We start from the raw sequence: 21,628 nt of genomic DNA, 5'->3' as shown, positions 1-21,628 counted from the left end.
CTTTTCAAAGATAAACAAAAAGTGTGTACCATGACTCTAGATTATTTTGACAAATTTTGCAATAATTAATCAAAACCCAAATTGCATTTAAAAGTAATTTGGAGTAACTTGTTCAAGATCTATATCAATGACAATTGAAATACAGTGGAAGCTATATGAGCTTGTTATTGTTATTTTTTTCAGAGAGGCATGACTACCAACAGTGTATGACCAAAATGCCAAGGAAAAAAGAGGGATGGAACTAAAAAAGTGGTACATAGTCAGAAGAGGTAAGTTTTCATCATTTTCCAAACGGTGAGCAGAATATCATTTGAGTGAAGAACTTTAGGAAGTTAGTTTCATTGTTCAGCCGACTAAATGTGCCTGATGTACCAAAGACCTTGGAGCATTTAAAATCGATGAAGAACGCAGTTTCGAGGAAGTAGCTTGTTGGGTCTATTAAACAGATGCACACCTTAAGTAGGGCTTATGGTAAGATTGAGCTGAGCTGCTTTGTAGGCCAGAGAGAGCAGTTAAAAGATATTCTTTTCTTCAAGGGTAGCAAATGTAATATTAGCAGTATTGGAGAAATATGCATCTGCAACACCTGAAGTTGATGAGTAGGCGGTTCTTGTCCTCTAGCATAGAGAGAATTGCAATAATCGGGCTTCGAGCCCACAGTGGTCCAGGCAATGGTAGCATAATGATGTTCATCAAGCAGGGGATAGAATGTATGAACTTAAGTTAAGTAATAGTGTTTTTGACATTTATTTAAGGGGACATAGACACTGAAGATCAGAGCAAGTGTTGTAACCTTATCCGAGTAAATTCCAGGACCTGAATGAACCATGAAACAAAATTGTCAAATGCTGCCAAAGTCTGTGCGAAAAACATAATTAAATTAGGGCATTGTCAATTAGGGCATTGTCAACATAGAACTGTCAACATAGAACTGTTGGGAAAGGACAAGCCTAATAATACGTATAAATCATTATCATTAATAATGAATGAAGTAAAGGAAATGTTATTTTAAGAGCATTGCTTGGGACAGACATTGCCGACAGTGTTCATTCGAATTGACCCAAGACTAAAAGTCCTGTAATGGAGAAATTACTTCAGACTTCTATAATACTTTCCTGTGGAAATTAGCAGCAGCTAGACATACCCAAGGCACTGCCAAATGCACACATGGCCATACTTGAGCAAATTGCAGAAGTTAAGTAAACCATGAAATGAAAGTTATCATCTGTCTGAGAAGTCTGTGCAAATAACATCATTGAATGAGAGCATGAGCGATGTAAAACTTTATTTTGGGAAAGGATATTTAAACAGAGTGAGTGAGCGAGGTATTTGTAATGCGTGGAAACTGAATGGAATAAACTGCATCTTGGCAGAGATCATATGAAAAAGAATACACTCCGGTATTTAGCATGAATTTAATTTCCAGACACTGCCCCTCATAGATTAATTATTTTAAAAGGAATGCTTTCAGTGCTTTACGAAACTGGATGAGGGCATTATTCTTCCTGAGTTCCCAAGGGAGACTGTTAGATAGTTTGGGACCATATATTGCAAACTGTCTATCTCTCATGCAGATAAAGCAAGGCTGCTGTACCACCAACAGATGTTTACTAGCAGATGGCAGTGTTCAAGGAGTTGATATTGCATCAAAATGTCAGCCAGATATGATGGGGCAAGATTATTCAGGCATTTATAGATCAAGCAAATGATTTTAAAGTTAATTCTATACCTCACCGGCAGCCAATGAAGGGAGCAAATTAACCAGTGCTCTCACCACAGTAGTATGGCCTTTGGATGGAACATATGGGAGGGTCAGCTGCAGTAGAAGCAAGGGGTTAAAAACAAATTGAATTTTAAATCATGTCTGCTTCTCGCATCCTATATTGCCTTGCCAGATGCAGCCTACACTTTTCATATTCAAAGCAAAATGTAGCTTACAACCCATGAGGAATGGAGGGGTGGGCGCTTCTTATAATCCAGAAGAAGATGTCTAGGCTCAAACAAGGCCACCTCTGTTTTACTGGGGTTGAGTTGGAGCCAATTCAAAGGCAACCAATTTCCAACATCTTCCAGGCACTGCCCAACTTTCAGAAACAAATCTTTGAAATGAACAAGCTTTAAGACATAGGATTGAACGTCTACTGCATGATTCCTGAAGATGTCACTTATGGGTTGCATTAATAGATTGAACAGCAGAGGTGAAAGGGAAAAACCCTGGGGTACACCACAACCCTAGGGGAGAGAGTCTGACAGATCCCCCAGGTGCAACGTCTGCCAGCGTTCAGATAGAAATAATACTATGGTCTATGGAATCAAATGCGGCAGACAGATCTAATACCACTAGTAGGGACATTTCACTCTCATCTGATAGCCAAAGGAGTTAATTCTAGACCACTATTCTGTGGCAAAATTGCAGCCAGAACCCAGATGGGTAAGGGTCTAATCAAGAAAACCTTTCTACATGGTCCTGAAGCTGTATTGTAACAACTTTTTGTAGTACTTTGCCTGGTCCAGGGAAGTCCTGCCACTGGGCGATAATTCTGTAGGTCTTTTGGGTTCAGATTGGGTTTCTTCAACAGCTGCATTATTATAGAGTTTTTGTGAAAGGGATACATTAACAAACAAGGTCATAAAAGGGGTGATCTCGTCTCGCCAAATGTTGCGTTGTACACACTTGCAGTTAAAATAGTAGATCATTAGTGGCCTTGAATGTCCTCATCAGATTCAAAATATAGTAATCTGGAACCATTTTAAAACTGAACAGAGTACTGATGTGTATCACCTTCAGACTCAGTAACATATGAAGGTGAACTAATATTTCGATTCAAAACCGTCAGTCTATTTTGACCATACTCCTCTTGAATAATATTGATTTTGTTAGAAGGAACTAATTAAATGCCTTAGCTTGGTTGATTGAGGGTTCAGTGGAGGAAGAGGTACTGCTAGGGTGAGAGAAATTGATGATAACAGAAAAGAGTTCTCTAGGACGATTATTAATTGACTCAATCATTTTATGCAAAAAATCAGTTTACTTTGAAAATTGCCCCTTAGATTCTTTCAAAGCCATTTTAGCAATGACGACCGGGTCTGGAGATCTGGATTTCCTCTGTTTCCTTTCGGTTGCCCTGTATTTTGTTCATAACACAGCTAAGGTATGGGAATGCCATTGCTTACCTTATTTTCCTTAATGTCTGCAGTAAAAGAGGTGCATATTTAGTGCAGGTGGCATCCTTAAGGGACACTCCCTGTGAGAAGAAAGCATCACATTTCAAATCGGGTCAATGGATTAGAGGGCCCCCATTAGAACGTGCCCTGAATTATACAACAGTTCTTGAGGATTACATAGCAACAGCATGCTACCTGGGACGGGGGCTTTCCCTAGCCTTGCTAACATCAAAAGAGAACTGCCCGATAAAATGATCTGACCATAGCTGGAAGAAAACATTAAAAGGAGAGCATAACTGATAAGGCACAAACCCAGCATTCGTGTATGCTTGCTTTACCTCTAGCAAGTGTTCTAACTTTTAGTCCATAAAGTTCTGCTTATGATGCATGCCACAATGTTCATGTACTTGAGAATGGTATGGTCATGCAGGTTGTTGACTGGGCATGCACGTGAAGACACTTTGACCCTTGTTTTATAAAAACTAGAAACAAAATTGCAAAATGATAGTCAAAAACTTACATGTCTTTATCAGCCAGGTATTAGTGATATTTTCGGGCAAAATAGTGTTGAGATGTGTTAATGAAGTTACTGTTTCAGGAGAGGAAAATGTCCACATTTTCTACGAAGTACAGTAGTTGCCATAACTAAAATAAAATAGCCCAAAAGTGATGTTTTAACTGCAGGCTCAGATTGGCCTATTGGGCAATAGGGCAATACCAATCCAAACATGCAAAATGCTGGTGTGGGCCAATTTGTTTGGTCAAAGTGGCCCAGTCTGATGAATTACTTCACTATGTGGCTAGTAGTGTTGATCAGTGTTGCTGAATAAATATCTTTAAAATGCACAATTTGCATCACATTTTATTTTTTTTAAACTCTATCTTGGGTACTATTCAAACAGCCTGGCACAAAAGGAATGCATTGCCATTTGCAACGGTGGACCACTTTTTCATTGGTGTCCATGACAATTTTATGCTGCAGACCGATCGTGTGTAGAGGAGCAGCTGTGTGCATCTCTAGGAGATCCCGCCCCCCTACATCCCATGTATTGGAGACATGAAATCATGCTGTGCTTAACACCAGCCATAATACCAATACCGCAGAGAGTATTTAAAAGAAGATACCATTTGAGACAACCCTACCGAATGTACCCTCGACATGATGATTACCTACAAGAGGAAAAAGCTGAAGGAGTATGAAATAAGCTAATCAGGTTAATTGATGACATCAAAGGAAGTGTGCATGATGTCTCAAGAATAAGAAGTATGATATGGTATGAGTCCGAGACAATAAATAATAGATAAAGGTGCGACCAGTTTGTGGCAAGTGCAGGGATAAGTGCAGACAGCAGGTGTCAAGTGCTAGTAGGGGCTTTAGGGATATAGAACAGTCCCTGTGTGCAAGGGTTTCCGAGGGGCAGTGTAGGTGTGCAACTGGAGGGGAGGGGACCTGGGCCCGAGATCAGAGGGTAGCCAGGTAACCAGTGCAGTTTTGTTTCAGCCAGGAGATCAGCAGGGGAGAGGAGGAGAGAAAGCATAATCAAAGAGGAAGGTCTTGAGGTGCTTCCAGAACTGGAGATAGTTCTCCTCAAGTTTCAGAGAGGCTGGGAGGCTTTTCCAGAGGGAGGCTCCAGCAGAAGTAAGAGATCTACCACCAACTGGCTGCTTGGAGAAGCAACTAACCCTGAGGGAGTTGGAGGCAGATGAGCGAAGAGCTCAAGAAGGAAGATATTTAGGAAGAGATTGCTGGGGTATAGAGGCCCAAGCCCCCAGAAGGCCCTGTGGACAATGCAGAGGGTTTTGAACTTAATCATCGCCGCCACTGGGAACCAGTGCAGAGATTTCAGTCCTGGAGCAATACGATCCCTGGGCTTGAGGCCAAGGACAAGTCTTGCAGTCCTGTTTTGGTTGAATTGCAGAGGGCGGAGAGAAGAGGCAGGCAGATTTAGAAAGAGGCTGTTGCAGTAGTCCAACCTAGAGAGAACCAGAGCTCTGGAGACAGTGAGCCTCTGGGGGAAGGCGAGGAAAGGAAGAATACCTCTGAGGAGGTGCAGCTGGTAGTGTGACTTCTTAGAGACATCGGACATATATGGAAAGAAGGAAAGGGTGGAGTCGAAGATGACGCTGAGGTTTTTAGCCTCACAGGTGGGAGCAGGAAGAGGGCCAAGAGAGGCCAGCCAGAGAGTCACAGGAAAGGAGGGAGCAGGTGTGCCTATGAGGAGAATCTCGGTTTTACTGGCATTAAGGCAGAGATCATTGGAGGCACACCACTCCTGGATGGTGGACATACATTCGGAGAAGATAGAAGGAGAAGAGGTGGCAGAAGGAAGCCTGAACATGAGTTGAGTGTCATTTGCATAGAACTGAAATTTGGGGCAGAGAGCGGCAATGAGGTGGGCAAGAAGTGCCAGGTTTTGGTTGAAAAGCCAGGGAGAGAGGTTAGACCCCTGCGGAAACCCACATGTAGAGAAAGAGATAGAGGAGAGGAAGGTCCCAAGTTGGACCTGGGAGGGTCAGTCGGAGAGCAAGGAGGTCAGCCAAGCCAAGGCCTGATCAGTGATACCCAGGACAAAGTTTTAATTCATTTAGAGCATTTAAAAACCTGCAAAATAAACCAGATCGTGGTCTGCTGTCATGTGAGCCAAGGATGCAAATAGAGTTTGAACTCGGAATCCCAAACACGATAGCGAGTGCCTTCACTCCTGTGCATTCCCAAAGATGATAATACTCTACAAGGCCAAGTACAAAGACAATTTCATGGCAGATGGCATGTGCTAATTGGGTGGTGGGGTAGTTTCATGCCCTATCTCCTTGCACATGGGTCTGGGCTTATGTGCTGCTAAATGAACCATTAGTCCATATAATGAAGGACCTTATAGTATGAAGACCAATGAGAAACTGTGTATCTAATGTTTCTGAAATAACATATTTTTAGAGGTAGGCATAAGTTGTCCACTGATAACGAAGAGCCAATAACAATCCTAGCTCCTATAAAAAAGTATACTTAGATGTCTCCCTTAACCAAGCCCGACCCTTGACAGGTTTTTGACTATTGTCACATAATATGACGTCACTCTGATGTATTTTTCATTTTAAAACCATATTCTGTATAGAGATCATTGAGAGACTGGGCGTACATATGTTGATGTTCGTTGTAAGCTCCCTGTTTCAGATCATTAGAAATACAACAGTACTTTGCCATCCTGCTGAGTTGGTTCCGTTATTTGGACTCAGAATTACTCTGGCGTAATCTCATCCATTCCATATGCACGTTTCTAAGGCCATATGCTCAGGTGGTAGCAGAGGATGATTCCAAGATCCAAACCATTTCGGATCCAGAATTTCAGATGATCAGGCATCCTCTGTCATTAGCTGGAAGATTGCACAGTTTCCTGTGGAGAGCAGCCGATACAAATAAACTTGCAAGAAGAATGGAGACGGTGGGAAGGTCACTCTTTGAAGAACTCCATGCTCGGTTTCCATGGACACACTGCAGACGGAAGGCTAAGTGGTCGAATTGAAGGAGGAGTCAATACCGAAGGCCTCGAGTCGATTAATGAATGTAAGTAGACTAAGGGAAATGGCAATATAAAGGGGTGGGATTGTGATATTTTGAGTAACGGGACATTTTGTGTAGATAAAGATAGTGCCTGGAAATCTTTAGTGATAAATAGAAAACACACAGTCAGGACCATGAAAGGTGATGTCTAACCCTCTATAGGGTAAAATAAGTAGAGGCGGGAGAAGTATACACCTTATTATAAATGGTTAGTAATGAAGGGAAGGTGATCATATGGGTTATTAATGTGTAATGTGTGGTTATTTCAAGTATTATTTCTTGTGAAAAAATATCAAGAAGTAATAGAACTTTGAAAAGTTTGAAGTAACAGTGTTTGTAGTAAAGGTGAAGTAAACGATTGGCGCCAATCAAAAGATTGATAGGTCACAGGAATGAAAGAGGATTGAGCGTTGATTGATGGTGCTTGCTCGTATTTGTTGTTTTAAATCACTAAATGTGGTGATTTGAGTTGATATAGAAGTTTTATTTAATGATCTGGTAAGTATAGACAGTCAATTGAGACTTGAATAGGGCACACTGAGGTCTTGATGCCAGTCTCATCCTTAAGGAACAAATGAGGCAGAGCACAGAAATACAATGGGATAGAGTGAGAGAGATTCTCCCGATAAAGGAGATAACACCAGAAACACCTAGCGCTAGAAGAAGAAAGATAATGTGGAAAGCATTGGAGAAAGGATCGATAAGGTCTATCAGCAATTCAGACAGGAAAGTGAGTATGGAACTCGAGGGAGCGATAATCAGTCTCCGGTACCTCAACCATGAATTGAGGAGGAAAATATGCTTAGAGATGAACGCCAAGCACTGTCTTTGAGTAGTTTAAATCTAGATAGAGGCGAGGGGGATGATAGTCACACTAGTTGGGTCTAGAAATGTCAGATGAGGAAAGAAAGTCAGGTTGTGAGGCAGAAGGAGAGGGTGTGTGTGCCCCCCTGCAAAGCCAACAGGTGGATAAAGAAGTTAGATGGTCTGATCTGGAACAACCTAAAGAAAGAATGCCACACCCCTTAGCATATCCTGAGCTTCCCCAAATTTGATCATATAGTGAAAATGGAGAGTCTCCATCATATGTATGCAGGTTTAGGTTGCTACCAGCAAGAAGACAGATAGGGACGATTACCCCGGCCATAAATAGACTAATAGTGGGATCCGACTATGGGATGGGTTTCACAGAGTTCCCCTGGTTAGAGAAGGGGGGAGCAAGACCACTATATGTTCCATGGCCACAGATGGAGAAGGATAACTTAAAAGGCAAACTCCCTAGTTTGACATCATGTGCTGGGAAATGTACATACTAATTAGAGAAAATAACAGGAGGAAACACGCTGGCCATAGGAGACATAAAAGGTCTCCTGGCAGCCATTCTTGGGGAGTGGGCTGATGACATATGGAGGAGAGCGGGGTACTCAAGTGTGACTGTGTAAAACACAATGCATGATGGAGTGCCATTTAATAATTGCAGGGCAGATGTTTGGAGGGCTCTCAGGGTACAGTATCTTGACACATCGGATATGGGTGCAATTATGACACGTAAAATGAAGGAAAATGAAGACCCTATTGCTTATATTCTGGATATTCAGGAGAAATTGTAGCTTGAAACTCGTGAGCCGTAGGAAAGACAGTGACACTATTTTATCATATTTTATGTCAGGGGTTACCCGAACCAGTGCAAAGACAGAAAAAAAAACAAGTGGGGATGGAAGCAAATCCATGGGCTGTGATAAAGTAGACTATAGTACTTCACTGTCAGTTATTACAAGAGAAGAACAAAAAGAAGGATGAAAATAGAAAAGTTGAGAAAGCCAAATTAGTTCAGAAAAAAATTGCCATAACAGGGGCGGTATTGACAAGCAGAGAAGGAATGGGAATGCAGGAAGCAATAGGTACATTGCAGGCAAATAATTCATGCCTGATGGATCAAGGTGAGTACGGGTATTCTCGACGAGGCAGAGGTATGCGCTTTAGGGGAAGAGGAGGTGGATTTTAGAACAACCAAGGTGGATTTCAAAACACACAGAATGAGAGCCAGAGTGCTCATGGAGGAAATAACCAAGGAGGGTTTGCCAGAGGCCACCCCCAGTGTGTTGGAATTGTGCAATAACAGGGCACATTTAACACGTATGCAGGAGCCGAGGGAGTGTACAAAATGGACAGTTTTCAAGATGGGGGACAGCCTATCCACCACCATAAAGCACACAAACAAGAGAGGACTTTGCCCAGGATCACACATCTTATCAGGCACAGGTGCCCCAAGTACAGTAGGTACCACAGCAGGACAAGTACAAATATACCCACCGCAGGGGCAGTCGCAACAAGCACCCATGCAGATACAACAATATGCGAATACAGGACAATTATTGACGCCTAGAATAGGAGGTGTCACTGAGGTAGGGGGAAATCCTTTCACAGGAACAGGGATGAGCTTGTACCCACAATAGGACAGCTCACAGGGTGACTTGATGTGTTCAGTACTATCTCTGACACCAGACACCCAAGAGGAACCAGAGTCAATGTGATGATAGGGGGCACATCCTTTTCTTTTCTTGTAGACACTGGGGCAAATCGTTTGTGTATATAGGAGGGAAAATATCCAATGTCAGGAATTGCCATGAATGCTCATGGTTCTCTGGAGCTTTTGGTGATAAATTACCAGTCTCCATAGGGGAATGTCACATGTCTGTTCCTTTGTTATATTCACGACAGACATCAGTTAACATTTTGGGAAGAGATGTAATGACAAAACCTAACATGACGATTTCATTTACTGATCAAGGAATAGTGTGCCCCACTCCAGGATTAGAATATTTAAACGTGGGAGAGTTCATAGTGGCGTTCACAGGGCAAGTTGCTCTCCGAGGAGTCCCGGTAGATCTGGAAGTCTTTCTATATGAAGTAAGTATTTTGTTGAAATGGCTGCCTGGGCTGGTAGGCAAGATTATAAGGATACCTGAAGAGTTTTTATTTAGACCACGAATACCAATGGATGAGGAAGATGGACAGACTATTCCTATAGCTTTGGAAGCAGCTATAAAACGAGGTGAGATAGCAATGCTTGAAGAGGTAGATGACAAAGGTAGATAATGGAGAAGAGTGATAGTTCTTGATGAGGGGTACAGATTGACTGACATAACAGATGAAGGTATGTTCAGGGATGAATTTATCGCTGAGGAAGTGGTGTTCTTTATGAGCATGAAATACTGGATAAGAATTGAGAAAAGAGAAATCCCACCGCAAATGGTGATAATGCGACAAAGACCAGCATTTTTCCAGGAAGACCTCAAAAAGGTGCCAAGTGTCCTATGGAGCACAGGCCCCTATAACGTAGGTTTATTGAAGGGCATAGGGGAGGTTAAAATAAAGCTTAAATCAGCAGCAATTTTACCCAAGCAAAACACCACCCCATGTCCTAAGAAGCTGATGAAGGAATATTTCAGACTGTTTTCAGCACTGATGAATTAGGGGATCCCAGTGCCATCAGATTCATCACGCAATACTGCAGTGTATCCTATTACCAAATCTAAAGGGGGTTTGTTCAGATTTAACCAGATTGCAGAGGCAGAGTTCCTTTAGTTCCTAATCCTGTGACAATGTTGTGCAGCATCGCATCCGAAGCTCAGTAGTTCACAGTGAACGATTTGAAAAATGCATTTTTCTCGATTCCGTTGCATAAGGACTCACACAACCTGACTTTCTTTATATTTAGACAAAAAAGACTAAAACATACTCATTTTCCTCAAGGGTACTGGATGTGTCCATCAATCTTTAACAGGGTCCTACAGCTGGATCTAGGCAATATCGATCTTAAGAGTGTGGTGATACAGTACAAAGATGGCATATTGATTTGCAGTACAACAGAGGATGAGAGTAGAAAAGACTCTGTCCAACTAATGACTATTTTAGCAGACAAAGGATATAAGGTGGACACAGAGAAATTACAGTATGGCCAGGACAGTGTTGTACATAGGTCAGTTAATTTCACATGAGGGGAAGAAAGTGACACCCGAAAGGGCTGAGTCAATTATAAAGACACCAAAACCAAACACAGTGAGACAGATGCAGCAGTTTCTGGATTTGTGACTTCCTGCAGAGCCCGGGTTTTTGATTACAGCACATATACCAAGCCACTTTTGCAAGTGTTAAAGAAAACACAAGTTGGTAAGGAAAAGATAGAGTGGACTGAAGAAATGGAGGAAGGATTTGAGGAGTTGAAAAGAGCAATTTGTACAGCTCCAGTTTTAAGGATTCCCAACTATGGCAAGGAATTGTATTTATTTTCACAAACGAATAGGCCAGTCATGACAGCAGTGCTTACACAAAGGACAACATTGGGGTACAAACCTTTGGCATATTACAGTGGGATCTTAAACCCAGTTATGAGAGGACACTTCCCCTGTGAACAATCTTTCCTGGCTGCCACATTTGCAATTGAGAAGTCCAACTATTGTCATGGGCTGTTCTATGACTCTTTACATGCCTTATTTGCCATTTTAGAGAAACCCAAGGGCACATTATTATCCCAAAGAGCTTCATCTTATAAAGTAATGATCTCCAATCCAACAAATTAAATTTTCAGCTGTAAAATGGTGAACCCAGCCACATTTGTAGCTGAACCTGTAGAAGAAGGTGATCATGTGCATGACTGTGCAAATTATGTTGTATTTTAAGATGACATACCCCGTGTGAAAGAGAATGATTTGGTGGGAGGAAAGATTATTTTTATTGACGGTTCTTTGAAAATTGACCAGACTAGTGGGATAGACATTCATGGTCCACTGTGGTAAGACACAGACTAAATGGGGAATTTGAAGTAGTTGCAAGTACAAGACTACCGTCTCACTTTTCAGTGCAAGCAGCAGAATTAGTAGCACTTATTGCTGCAGTCGAGGCACATGAAGGACAGGAAGTGACGGTGTACAGTGACTCCACCTATGTTTGTTTGTTTGTTTATTCACTTTTTATGCGCGCCAGACCCAAGGGTAGCAGGGCGCAGTGGCAAGAAAATGCAAAGCTTACAGGTTACATCATAGCATAACGTACAGTATAAAGTACAATAAGGTCCCTGGAACACAGATAATTTCAAAATATACAAAATTCAAGAAAGGTCAATCAACTTACAGGTTACATCATGGCAAAATGTACAGTAGAAAAAACCGTAAGGTCATGGAACACAGATAATTACAAAATATACAAAGTTCAAAGTGAGGACAATCAAGGTTGTAGGTGACATAGTTCAACTAAGGTCAGCTGAGGTCAGTCGAGGTGAGGAATTGGATGATATTTTTTCTAAAGCGAGGGTAGGGAAAGTCCACTCTCATGTCTTGTGGTAGTGAGTTTCAGATTTTTGCGGCCTTTACCGGAAAGCTATTTCCTCCGATAGTTTTGAGTCTAAAGTTCGGTATTGTCAGGCAATTAGAATTTACAGCTCTGGTCGGTCTGAGGGATGTTCTTCTGTGGAATTTGTCAATCAGATATCTTGGGGCAGAATAATTAAGGGCTTTGTGGGTCAGGGATAACATCTTAAGTGTTATTTTGTTCTCAGTGGTCAATCAGTTGTGATAGCGTCTGGAGGCAGAGATATGGGATCCTTTGTTTATGCCTAGTGCTGCTCTCAGGGCATTATTTTGTAATATCTGTAGTCTGTGAGTTATAGTTTTATTCGCTCCGGAGTTAAGAGCGTTGCAGGAGTCAATTCTAGAGATTATTAAGGCTCTAGCCAGGATTAAGCAGCTCTTATTGGAAAGGAACGGTTTACCGGCTCTTATCAATTTGCACGTGTAAGCCGTGGAGGAGGCAAGGGATTTTAGCTGTTTATCAAGGGATAGGGTAGAATTAAGATAGAATCCCAGGGTTTTTACATCCTTGGACACTTGGATGATATTCCCGTCTATGTTAAATGAGGAAAATTCCTGACCTAGTTTTTTGATATTAGCTTGGGTGCCCAGGATAATCAACTCTGTCTTGTCATCGTTCAGACAGAGGCCATGAGTGGCCATCCATGCCTGGATGACAAGATATACCTTGTTCACCAATTCCATGTCTTTGGCATGATCCCCAGAAAGTGGGAGGAGGATCTGTGTATCATCTGCATAATTAGTGTAGGTGATACCTAGATGGTCCAAATCATCAAACAAAGGCTTGGTGAAGATATTGTATAGAGTTGGGGAGACGCAGGAGCCCTGGGGGACACCGCATGAGACAGGGGTGGGATCTGCCGCTGCTGAGGGGGAGAAGACTCTCATTGTTCTTTCACTCAGAAATGACTCAATCCATTGATGGCTTCCGGGGAAGAAATGGGCGGCAGAATCCAGGTGACTACAAAGGACTTTATAATCCACCAAATCAAAGGCGGCTGAGAGGTCCAAGAGTAGCAAGAGTACTGTTCTCCCTTTGTCTCTCAGCTCGTCGATTTGGGATTTCAAGTCAATAAGGGCAGTTTCAGTTCCATGTAAGGGATTGAAGCCCGATTGTCTCTCTCCTAGGAGGTTGTGTAGTTCTAGATGCTTTTGAATTTGGTTATAAGCAGCTTTGTCCAGAATCTTGAGAAGAAATGGTACCGTAGTAATGGGGCGGTAATTAGTAGGGATGAGGGGGTCTAATGTCTTCTTTTAAGGAGGGGGAGTACCCAAGACTGTTTAAGGTTGGCAGGGATTGTAGCTGAGGCAAAGGAGGTGTTAATCAGCTTAGTGATAAAAGGCGATAATTCTCTGGCAGCGTCTTTTATTAACTGTGCTGGGCAGAGGTCACCTTTACAAATAGATTGTTTAAGCGACAGGATAATTTTTTCTATTTCCAATGTGGTCATTTTAGAGAAGTGGAAGCAATTACTGTGCGCCAATAAATTATTGGTGTTGGGCATTTTAGGCGAATCCCGAATTTTAAGTACTTCTTTTTTTTCCGGATTTTATTTTGAAGAGTGATAATTTTATTTGTTAGGGCTTGCTGGATATCTGTGCACCAAGGTTTGTCCTTGGTGCAGGCGTCCGGTGTGGCGATAGGAGACTCAAGTTCATTTTGAATAGAAAAAAGCTCTTTCATACTGGAGTTGGAGTTGGCTATGCGATCATCATACGAGTTACGTTTTGCCTGGCAAACTTCTTTTTTGTAGAGTGAGGAGAGAGAAGTTAGTTTGGCTTTGTTATCTACTGAGGGGCAGAGCCTCCAGGTAGTTTCACTTTTTCATTTCAGGATGCGTAAGTCTCTTAGCTGTGGAGTAAAGCATTTGTTTAGGTGAGCTTTTGGTTTGCTTGATCTGAGTTTGAGAGGTGCCAGTTTATCTAGGGTGACGAGCATGGTATTATTGAATTCTTGTACTAGGGTGCTGGGGTTTAGATTAGCTGATAATGCATTGAGGGTCGGTAATATAGCTGGGATCACTTTCTCTACCGTAATGAATTTTTTATTTCTGGTTAAGCAAGGCGGTCCTATTGGAAGGACCGTGGGGTTAGGTCTGGAAGTAGCTAAAATAAAGCACACTAAAGAATGGTCTGTCCAAGGTAGGGGTTTTATGGATAAAATAGTGGCTGAGCAGTTGCAGTCAGCTATCCAATCTAACGTTCTTCCCTTCAGGTGCGTAGGCTTGTCAACTCTTTGAGTTAGGCCTAGTGCGTGAATAGTGTTGGCTACCACTGTAGCATTAGTATCAGTGGTGTCATGGAAACCTAAGTTAAAGTCCCCAAGGAGGATTAGTTGAGAACAAGGTTTGAGGTTATTAGTTAGAAGGTTGTGGAGATCCTCTTCAAAGGTGCCTAGGGGACCTGGGGGTCTATATAAAAGGTGGATGGTGAGAGCTTGATTATTATTTATGTGGAGTTTAGCAGATAAGGTCTCATAAGATTGGATCGATTGGGTGGGTACTAGTCTGAGTGAGAGGCTCGTTTTGGAGATTATGGCGATGCCGCCACCTCTTGCACCTACTCGGTCATTTCTGATTATCGTATAGCCGTCCGGGATGGCTAGCATGAGCGAGGGTCCTGCTGCTTTGTGTAGCCACGTCTCTGTAATAGCGAGAAAGTCAAGGTTGCCTTCTGAGATTAAGTCGGCAATGTCTAGGGCATGGGCAACAGGCGATCTCACATTCAGGAGTGCTCAAACGATAGTTGGGGTTTTAGATACCTCTGTGGCTTTGGGGGATGGAGTGGTGGGTGTATTAGGTGTAATGGGCTTATTGTTCTGAGTTGGGCAGGTATTGGAATTGGGTAGAGGAAGTGGTCCAATATATCGAGGACTACAGATCTGCTGGAAGTTGGTTTTGGTGTTGAAAGGGGGAAGAGACCTACGGGGAGGTTCATACAGTTTAGTTAGTCTGGCACGGAGTCTAAGGTTTCTACTAAGTGTATCACATGGAAGTGATACCGAGGTGGCTGTCTCGGGGGATCCATGTCTAGGATATTGGAGTTGGCCAGGAGAGTTACCAGGAAAGTTACAGTTCATATGTATTACCAATGTCAAAGGAGGCAGGATGTTAGGTAGGTTAACATCTAGCATGATGAGTAGATGTAGGATGGTCCTCAGTAGGACTGTGTAAATAGCTGGTAGATACATAGTTATAAAAAGGAGGCCTATATAGAGTACCACATTAGTAGTAAGTGGCAACAAGTACAAGGCACAATGCATCTAGGAGCAATTTGGTAGCAGGAGTCACCTACTTAGTGCTAATGTGAACAGAGACAGTTGACTCAAATCCAATGGGGCAACAACTAGGTTCAGGATAGAAGCATTAGACTTAAATGCAAATGCAATGGGGCAGCACCTAGGTATGAAGTACAACAGTTGGCTCAAATGCAGTTGGCGACATTCAAATGCAATGGGTGACACAGATTCAGAATAGTGACAGTTGACTCGAATGCAGTGGGTGACACTCAAATGCAATGTGTGACACAGATTCAGAATAGTGACAGTTGACTCAAAAGCAATAGGCGACACTCAAATGCCATGTAGGACTAATGAGCCAATATGCATGGGCAGCCTCTGGGTTGGGCAATGCAGATACACTCCGGCTAGCAGTGCATGTGGGCATATCTGGCAGAGAGCACTGTGGCGTACATAGGCATAAATCAAATGTGTGGTGCAACAAGTTAGGCACTGCAGATACACTCAGGCTAGCAGTGCATGTGGGCATATCTGGCAGAGAGCACTGTGGCGTACATGGGCATAAATCAAATGTGTGGCGCAACAAGTTAGGCACTGCAGATACACTCAGGCTAGCAGTGCATGTGAGCAAATCTGGCAGGGGGCATTATTGCATATATGGGGCACAAGTCAGGCTGCAGTATATCATGAGATTCGCAAGCGAGAGATGAGGCAAGGTTTAGGAAGACCAAATAAGATTGTAAAGCAGTGGCTGGCCTGGGGACAGCTTTGGGTGGAGTCACACAAGTACCGTTTAGAGTGAATATCCTGCTTGAGTATACACCGCGTGCATGCAGCTGGAGATCGCCAGTGCGTTATAATGGCCAATCAGAGACAGTGCAGCAGAGATAGCATGGTGAATGTGGGCAATGGCGCGCTCGCTAGGCGTGCGTACAGCCGATTCGAAGTGGTGCGTTGTAATTGCAGGAACGACAATGTTACAACAAAAGTCGGTATAATGGGTGCGGGCGGGAGGCAATGATTAGTGAGACAGTGAGGACAGATTGCACATGAAGGCGTTTGTATGAGTGCCGTAGCTGCACGTGTTGGAGATGGTGGGGCAGCAAACAGTACACGCTGGGGATAAGGCAGTTGTACAGGCTTGTGCCGCGGATGGGTCTGCGCTCACGGGAAGCGATTATACAGCTATGCGTGATTAGCAGGCGAGGCAGTTTAGTTGTGTGTGCACGTAATACAGAAGCACAATGCATATAGTGTGGCTGCGAACAAGAAAAGTTAAAAGCGCAGGGCAGTCTTACTGTGTCAGGACCGTGTAGCGGACCGTGCAGAGTCCATGATTGTGGTCAGCACCATGCCGAAAAGTTCAGATGATTGCAAGGGTTGCACAGGTAAGTTGGGCATGCAGTCCAGGCAAACGGCGAGGAAGGCTGTGGACAGGCTAGCGACAGGGAACCTTGGTGGGTCGTGCCTTCGTGGGAAGGGTCGGATCACGCCTCCTGGATCCTATTGGTCCTCAAAAACGGGACGGCAGCCAATCAGTGGCCACATGGAGGTCAGCACAGGGAAACAAGGTGCTGGGTTACATCAAATTCAGCGGGCGGCCATCTCGGAGTAGTGAAACCTCGTGGATGGCAATGGAGGTTCACTATCAACAAAGGTTGCAGAACGCAGAAGAGTTGATGACCACATATAATATATTCTTGTAGGCGAATTGTGGGATCACAGCATCAAGATTCTGCAAATTTCAGCGGCAGGCAGCAGGATTCGATTTTTAGGAAGTAAGGCAGCAGATTAAGCCTTTAGGCTTACCTTACTGTAGGATGTTGCTGCCAAGGTTCTCCATTAGCTGGGACTGTTCCAGCAGTGTGTGAAGAGGAGCTCCAGCTCCTTCAGGGAGGAAGGTGTGACATCAACCGTACATGCAGGTGTGTCACATTGAAAGAGGAGGGGCTATCTCCACGCAGACGGCTCTCCAGTACAACATGCGTCCTTATTGGACAGGCTGATTAAGGCACTACAACTCCCAGTGGCCATAGCAGTCATAAAATGCACATCCTATACTAAACTGACAGACTTCATCTCTCACGGGATCGAAACCGCAGACATAGAAGCCAAAAGGGTTGCATATTCTTCAGATATTTTGTGTTTTGATACTGAAGATATTAAAGAAAGTTTAACTAGAACCATGTTAGTATGAGAAGGGTTTAATATGCTGTCAATTAGCCAATTAAGGGAGATTCAGGGAAGAGTACCACAGGAACGGCAAGAGCTATGGAAGCGAAGGGGGTGTTCTTTATCCTCCACAGAAGCTTTATGGTGAATGGAAAGCACTGGAAAGCCAGTAATGCCAAAAGCACTATTGAAAGTTGCACTTGAACAACTGCATTAAACTGCAAATATAACCAGAGAAAGTTGTGCTGCCACTATTGCAGAAGACTGGTTTGTTCCTAATTTACTGGAACAGGTTGCACAGTTCATGGTGAATTACATTGGGTGTCAAAAGTTTACTACTGGGCATACACTAAGAACAATTAGAGGAGTAATACCTCGACTGAATGGTCTATTTCAGCATTTACATATCGACTATGTGGATATGCTGCATACATGTAATGGTTACAGATATTTAATAGTAGTGGTGTGTCACTTCTCTAGGTGGATCGAAGCTGGTCTATGTGCACACTGTGATGGCACTTGCACAGCATAGTTTCTAGTGTGCAAAGTCTTCCCAAGGTGGGGTGTGTGTGAAATACTAAGATCTGATAATGGGACACATTTTGTCCATGAACTAGTCAAACAAATAGGACTTCTACTGAGTATAAATCACACATTTTCTTCTGTGGATCACCCACAAGCAAACAAAATATCCGAGAGACTCAACGGCCTTCTCAAAGAGAGGATCACCAAATTAGTGACAGGGCATTGTATGAAAATGCCTCTTACACCTCCAAATGGGGTCAGGAGTGATGCCTAGAGTGTAGCAAAGACTTTAGGTGATGAAATGCACCATTGTTTGACATGTCGGTCTACCAGTATTTATTTCATTTCAGATAAAGTCTAGCATTGTAGGGAGAGGTCTAGCATTGGGGGAAGTGGACAATCCAGCGACCAATCCAAGTGAACTATTGCCAACACCAAAGTTATATGTTGGGGACCTGATTCATATAACAAATTTTCTTAGAAGGTGGCACACACCTAGGTTCAATGGCCCCTTTGTTGTTGATGATGTCTCCCCTTATTTAGTTAAGGCATCAGGAAGACAAGCATGGCTGTATCTAGGTGACATGAAGGTTTGTAAAGGTGAAACCATCCCTCCCATGGTTGTTGATCTAGAAGCAAGACAAGAAGAAGAATTTCCATGTGTGCAGACTCAATCGATGACCAAGAAGAAGGACGATAAAGCAGCAAGTAATTAGCACATATTTCTTTTGGACTGGAATTTAATGGGCATATTTTAGAAGGAAGTGCAAAGACTTGCAGAGGAATTCCAGAGGCTGAAAGGAACTTATAGAAATGTATTGAAGAAATTAATAATACATCAGTATTATGTCTAAACATCAGTTCTTGCTTAGAAATTAGAAGAGAGGTCAATATCCAGATTCATTTTGTGGAGAACAACTGTTTTAATTGATAAATATGTGGTACCTGTTGGCAGTAGTCTTGCGGGTGCTATTTTTGTGTTCATAATTCAATCTTACCCTGCCCTTGTTAGGAGAGACCATCATTTTCACACCTTTTTACATGATCCCAAGAATGGTCCAGTGATTATTGAGAAATTTGTACAATTACAGATGTGAAATTGTATACTTGCAGTAAAAATGATGTGAGAAGTGGGTAATGTGATTACAGAGAGAGCACTAGATCAGCAAGTGTTGGGATGACAGAACAAATGGTTCTCTAGACTTTTATACGTTATATACATATGCATGTGTATTCTTTTTATCTTTCTGTATCTAACATTTCTGGAAATCTATTTTCCTACTGCTAGAATTGAAAAAAGATCATCTATGATTCTTCCCAGTGCAGGTACAAATGATGATAATTTTTTAAATCTCTATGACATGTTAAACAAAATAAGAGAGATTCAGAAGAAGGTAATCAGGGGATAAATACTTACCTTGACAACGCAGCTCACCTGGGGAATATGTGGTATCAGCACATGAAAAAGGTGGGGGAAAGAGCATCTTATGAGAATTGCTATGTCTGCTCTCTCATCCCCTATGCCACGAATATTGTCAAAACCTTCATTTCAAAAGAGATGCCGGCGCAAGATGCGAAATTACTCAGTCATCTAGCAGCACGTACTACTAGAGGACAGTTCCAATGGATCTTGGTGACATTGCGATAGAGAGCAAGACAATTGTTTCTATGCAAGATTATTTTATCAAAACAATACAAATGGAGAATGAACCTTGTTGGACAGACAGGATGATCGTATATCCTGCTGAAGGCCAGGACACGGGATCTTTGAAGAAATGAGGAGAATGAACTGTTCTGACATGACGGAGAAGACTGGAATGCCTGGATGCTGGGAACAGTCACTGCTGCTGATCAATGGGTGAGTACACACCAGTAGAGGATGGGAAGATGGAATGATGTCATGTGCAGCTCCTCTAATAAGAAAAGAGCAGTACAAGCAGTGCAGAACGTGAACGATGAGTGCTTGAAGTCTTGGTCTAAATACTCTAAACTACTGACATGGGTGGAGGATTAAGCTGGGCCAGTATCCGTAGTTCCATTAATAAATGTGACCATCTGCTTTCAAAGCAAGGGAATGAATTATGTCAGACATAATAGGGGGTGTAAAAACACCATAGACGTTCCAGGAAAAAGGAGAGGGACAGCTATCCTAATGGATCAGTATTGGGCCAGCAGATCTAGAGCATATATGAAATTACCCAGGAATTGGGGTGGAGTGTGCTCTCTGGTATAGATCCATGTTCCAACATTGGTAATCCCATAATGTGACCTGAAGATTAAAGAGTTCCCAAAATTAGATGATCACCTGAGAAGAAGAAGGTCAATAGAACTCTGGTGAAGAAAGAGACCAAATTACTTCTCAGCAAAATCAAAAGCAGTTTTTGATGATATTCCTGATGAGCATGAATTGTTCAGTAAAACTGCAGTGTTGGTCACATCTATGTTCATGCCTGGGGTTCAGACTGCTCTAAACGCCAGGTGGTTACAAATCACCTGATGGGAGGTATGCAAACAAACAATGCCACCATAAAGGGATTTCACGCGATAAAAGAAGAATTGAGAGTCATAATGCTGATGACCCTCCAGAACAGGTATGTCCTCAACAGGATCAAAGCTAAGGAAGGAGATGTTTGCAGCAGGATCAGGCCATCGTGTTCCACACACATACCATCACACGACCAAGAGAATCAGACATTGACAGAGGCCATATCAATGCTGACGGATTTACACATAAAAATGGTGGACAAGACATCAGCCATTGAAGATGATAGTTGGTTCACCTTCCTGTTCTCATGGATTCCTTATTGGATGTCAAACTTATTCAAGTTCCTTGGAGCAATTTTAGTGATAATCATATTTGTATTCTGTATGATAAGGATAATAAATGCACAATGTAAGAAAACTGCCATGAAATCAGTGGGAATGAAGATCATGATTGATGCCAAGGATAAACCAGAAGCAAAGGAACTGACTGATGATGCAATCAGAGATTACATAAAGCCCAACATTGTAGCACCTGAAGGAATGAAGTTCTAGTATCCAAAAGATCATAAAAAATATCTGGGATGATGGGTCTAGTGTGCCCCAAATGGACAATGTAATTATATGACCTGGAGTGTGGACGAACACATCAGAACAGCGGCCACTCTCAGGTGAGTGACGAAGATATGGACACTGAGAGAATTGAAGAGGTGGTCGAGGCCTCGACCAGAGGGGGGAATGTAGAGGAGCAGCTGTGCGCATCTTCAGGAGATCCCGCCCACTTACATGCCCTGTATTGGAGACATGAGATTGTACCATGCCTAATACCAGCCATAATACCAATACCGCAGCAAGTATTTAAAAGAAAAAACCCATTGAGACAACCTTCCAAATGTACCCTTGACGTTATGATAACCTATAGGGAGAAAAACCTGAAGGAGTATGAAAGAAGTTAAATGGTTGAATTGATGATGTCAAAAAGAAGTCTTCACAATGCCTCAAGATAAAGAACTATGATAAGGTATGAGTCCTAGAGGACAAATGATCATGCAAGAGGTCAAATGAACTATCAAAGTAGACAAGAAGAAAACTATGCAATAAAAAAGATGTTGAAGAAAC

Source organism: Ambystoma mexicanum, chromosome 2p (genome assembly GCF_040938575.1).
Source record: "Ambystoma mexicanum isolate Mex_15411 chromosome 2p, UKY_AmexF1_1, whole genome shotgun sequence".
Taxonomy (NCBI): Eukaryota; Metazoa; Chordata; class Amphibia; order Caudata; family Ambystomatidae; genus Ambystoma; species Ambystoma mexicanum.
Note: the sequence above shows the minus strand (reverse complement) of the source record.